The sequence below is a fragment of the Gossypium arboreum genome, chromosome 8 (genome assembly GCF_025698485.1).
Source record: "Gossypium arboreum isolate Shixiya-1 chromosome 8, ASM2569848v2, whole genome shotgun sequence".
NCBI classification, from domain to species: domain Eukaryota; kingdom Viridiplantae; phylum Streptophyta; class Magnoliopsida; order Malvales; family Malvaceae; genus Gossypium; species Gossypium arboreum.
The window spans coordinates 17,300,240-17,305,205 of record NC_069077.1 but is presented as its reverse complement, the minus strand read 5'-3'; the positions used below and the strand labels follow the sequence as shown (position 1 = coordinate 17,305,205).

Below are 4,966 nucleotides of genomic sequence, written 5' to 3'. Positions count from 1 at the left end.
GACTTTCGCCTTTCCTCAATTTAAATCTGGTTGAGATTTATCTTTATCTAAATAAATAATTATACTCAATTAAGTGTTTCAATCAATCTCAATTATTCAATTCAATTTGTAAACCACATTTATGCATAATTATAATTTTTCCCCTAACATTTTAACTTCTTTACAATTTAGTACTTAAGCCTGTAAATTGACATTCATGCAATTTCATCCACATACTAAGCTAGCCAAATTCTGTATAAACCCATATCAATTTATAGAATTCCTTATTTCATCATTTCACTATGAATTTGATAAACCGTAATTTATACATATTTTTATCCCATGCTTAGCACATTTATGGATGATTTCTCCTTAGATTTGGTGAATTCGATGCTCCTAATTCTTTAATTTCATGTTTTATACTTAGGTGAGCACTGGAGAGTAAAAAGAGCGAGAAACATGCTGAAAACGGAGAAAATAGACCCACATGGGAAATCAACACGGCTTGGACTTCCTCACACGGGCGTGTCACATGGTCGTGTCCATTTGGCAGGATCGAAGCATGACTTACACGGATAGACTACACGCCTGTGCCTATTCAACAGCCTTGACCATAGGCTGGAGCAATCACACACGGGAGTGGTACACGGGCGTGTCCCTGCCGAGCCCAAGTATAGTCCTATTCGGAAAAGGCCACTTTTGAGGGCTCTTAGGTATTCTTAAGCCTATTTAAACACCTGAGGAGGCACTTAGAATAGGGGCACAAAGTAGGAGGCAAGGAATTACTCAAGGGAAGCCGATTGATCCATCTCAAAAGTCGGATTCATCGTCAAGACTGAAGATCTCCCTTCAATTTCCATTCAGGGGTTTTGGGTTTTCTTTAAGTCTTGTTATCTTTATTCTTTTGAGATGTTTTCTTTCATAAGTATGAACAAAACCCCCTAAATACCTAAAGGGAATGAAACCTGAGACAGATCTTGTTATTATTATCTAAATTGTATGATAAATATTTGACTTGTTCTTAATTATGTGTTCTTAATTCTTGTTTTAATATTCTAGGATATTGATTCAAGTTAATGCTCTTATTCAGAGGAGGAAAAGACCCTGTCTAAGAGTAAATTTGTCGTAATTAAGCAGAGTTGATTGCACGCCTAAAGATAAGGTGATAAGATTTTGTCGGATTAGGGTGAAACCTAATAAGGGGATCCATAGATCGAGTTAATGCAACACTAAGGCATTAATTCGAAAAAGATTTCAATTAATCAACCTAGGGTTAGATGTTATTAGTCTCGAGAGAGATAATATTATAACATAGGGATTTCTACGGATCAAGTCAAACGAATAAATCGTCTGATTCAATGTCAAATAAAAAGTGAAGTCTAGGTGGATTTTTCCTTGGGTATTGTCTTAATCAATCGAATTTTCCCAAAAGCTTTTCCTCGATTTCTCTCTGTGCACTCTTAGTTTAGTTAATTAGTTTAGATAAACAAATCCCTTAATTTTTATGCTAGATAATAAAAAGAAAGTAATTACTAGTACTCTTGGTTCCTTTGAGTTCGACAATCCGATCTTGCTAAAGCTATACTACTGTGCGATAGGTACACTTGCCTTCATCGTGATAATAGTTAGTTTCAAGAACGATTAATTATAAATTTTTAAAACCTGTCATGAATATCACGTACCAAGTTTTTGGTGCCGTTGCCGGGGAACTAAGATATTAGGAACACTCGATTTTTATTACTTTAGCCATTTTACTTTATTTGCAATTTAAATTTTTATTTTCTTTTCTATTTTTTCTTTTATTCGTTCCTGGCAGGTTTTTATAGTGTATGACTAGAAGAAACCTGTCGGGACCATTACTGTTTGATAGTGAGATCGATCGCACAGTTCGTAAAAACCATAGAAAAATAAGGTGAAGCTTAAGATACACAGAGGAAGAGCAAGAGGACAATACTTCAACCATAACCGAGGAGATGACTGAAAACCAAGAAAATCCGCTACCTCTTGCGATTGCTGTTAATCAGAATCCTGCTCTGCGTACTATGTATGATTATGCTAAACCTTCTTTAACAGGAACTGAATCGAGCATAGTTAGGCCTGTTGTTTGATACGTGATATTCGTGACAGGTTTTAAAAATTTATAAATGAATCGTTCTTAAGACTAACTTATTATAATGATTAAGGCAAGCGTACCTATCAAATAGTAGTATAGTTCAGCAAGACCGGATTGTCGAACCCAAAGGAACTACGAGTACTAGTATTTACTTCCTTTTTATTATCTAGCCTAAAAATCAAGAGGTTTGGTTATCTAAACTAATTACTAACTAAGAATGCACAGAAAGAAAATTTGAGAAAATACTTTTTAGAAAATCTGATTGATTAAGACAATACCTAAGGAAAATTCCACCTAGACTTCACTTGTTATTTGACTCTGAATTAGACGATTTATTCATTTGATTTGATTCGTAAAAATCCCTAAGTTATATTATTATCTCTCTCGAGACTAATAACGTCTAACCCTAGGTTGAATAATTGAAATCTCTTTAGAATTAACACCCTAGAATTGCATTAACTCGATCTATGGATTCCCCTATTAGGTTTTACCCTAATCCGACAAAATCTTGTCACCCTATCTCTAGGCGCGCAATCAACTCCGCTTAATTACGACAAATTTACTCTTAGACAGGGTCTATTCTTCCTCTGAATAAGAACGTTAACTTGAATCAATATCCTGGAATATTAAAACAAGAATTAAGAACACATAATTAAGAATAAATTAAATATTTATCATACAATTCAGATAATAATAACAAGATCCATCTTAGGTTTCATTCCCCTTAGGTATTTAGGGGTTTTAGTTCATACTTATGAAAGAAAACATCTCAAAAGCATAAAGATAACAAAACATAAGAAAACCCCAAAACTCCTGAAGGAACTTAACGGGAGATCTTCAATCTTGATGATGAATCCAACTTCTGAGATGGATCAATCAGCTTTTCTTGAGTAATTCCTTGCTTCCTACTCTCCGTCCTCCTTCTAAGTGCCTTCTCAGGTGTTTAAATAGGTTTTAGAATGGCTAAGAGCCCCTAAAATTGGCCTTTTCCTAATAGAGTTATACTTGGGCTCGGCAGGGACACGCCTGTGTGCGATTACTCCAGCCCGTGGTCAAGGCTGTTGAATAGGCACAGGCGTGTAGTCTACCCGTGTAAGTCATGCTTCAATCCTGCCAAAGGGACACGACCATGTGACACACCCGTGTGAGAAAGTCTAGGCCGTGTTGATCTTCTATGTTGGTTCGTTTCTCAGTCATTTTACTCTCCTATGTTCACCTAAGTGTAAAACATGAAATTAAAAGATTAGGAGCATCGAATTCACCAAATCTAAGGAGAAATCATCCATAAAATGTGCTAAGAATGGGAAAAAATATGTATAAATTATAGTTTATCACTGTTGCTGCGAATAATTTTGTACTGAAACCTAACAACATTCAAATGATCCAACAGTTTGTTCAGTTTGATGGTTTGCAGGACGAGGATCCCAACGCTCACTTGGCGAATTTCTTAGAGTTTTGCGACACTTTTAAAATCAATAACGTTTCTGATGATGCATTCACCTTCGGTTGTTTCCCTTTTCATTGAGGAATAAGGCTAAACAGTGGTTGAACTCGTTACCACGAGGGTCAATCATTACTTGGGAACAAATGACCGAAAAGTTTTTATTAAAATATTTTCTGCTGGCTAAAACAACCAAATTACGAAATGATATATCCTCTTTTGCGCAGATGGATTTAGAAGCACTCTATGATGCATGGGAAATATACAATGACTTTTTGCGAAGATTCCCTCACCATGGGTTACCACTCTGGCTACAGGTTCAAACGTTTCGCAATTGCTTGAATCTTTCGACTCGACAGATGATTGATGCAGCTGCTGGTTGAACTATCAATAATAAGACACCTGAGGATGCTTATGAATTTATAGAAGAGATGTCACTGAATAATTATCAGTGGCAAGTTATGAGGACAAAACCAACAAAAATAGCCGACGTTTTTAACTTCGATTCGGTCATCATGCTCTCTAATTAGGTAGAACTTTTGAATAGAAAAATTGATGGTTTTCTTGGTTTTTCACAGGTTCATCCAGTAATACAGTGTGAAGTAAATGGAGGTGGATCCAGCAATTCAAAATACCCACCCTATAACCACAACATGGAGAACGAGCAGCTAAATTACATGGGTAATAATCCACGATCTCAAAATAATCCTTATAATAATACTTACAATGCAGGATGGAGGAACCACCCAAGTTTCTCATAGGGGGCCAAGGGAATCATAGATCATCACCATCATCAGGCTTCCACCAACAACCTTACCAGCAAGAGAAAAAGCCGAATCTTGAGGAGATGTTAACAAAATTCATCTCGGTGTCAGAAACTCGTTTCCAGAATACTGAGATAGCACTTAAAAATCAACAAGCGTCGATCTAAGGACTCGAAACTCAGATAGGTCAACTCACTAAATTGATATTTGAATGACCAACAGGTAGCTTGCCGAGTAACACTGAATCTAATCGAAGGGAGCAACTCAACGCAATTACCATTCAAGATAAGGAAGGGTTAGTTGCACCTGAACCAAAACCGAGGCAAGAAACTGTGGTAAGTAAAGGTAAAGGTGAGGTGGACCACAATGACCAGAAACCGGTAAGTAAAGATTGCAAACCTCGTGTGCCATACCCCAACGCGACAACGAAAGACCACACAGACAAACAATTCGGTAAATTTCTTAAATTATTAAAGAAGTTACATATTAACTTACTGTTTATTGAAGCTTTTTTGCAGATGCCAAACGCAGTCAAATTCCTAAAGGAGCTTTTAAAAAATAAGCGGAAGTTGGATGAGGCGTCGCATGTGGAGCTAAATGTGGTTTGCTCAGCCATACTACAGAATAAGCTGGCCAACAAATTAAAAGATCCAGGGAGTTTTACAATTC

The 4,966-nt window shown here is 36.5% G+C and overlaps 1 non-coding gene across 1 annotated transcript; it reads right to left on the bottom strand.

The window, feature by feature from the left end:
* Window positions 1-3,727: 3,727 nt before the first annotated feature.
* LOC128279846 (small nucleolar RNA R71) lies at window positions 3,728-3,834 on the bottom strand. Its single transcript, XR_008270039.1, has one exon. It is a non-coding gene; the product is annotated as a small nucleolar RNA R71 (small nucleolar RNA).
* Between the last annotated feature and the right edge of the window lie 1,132 nt (window positions 3,835-4,966).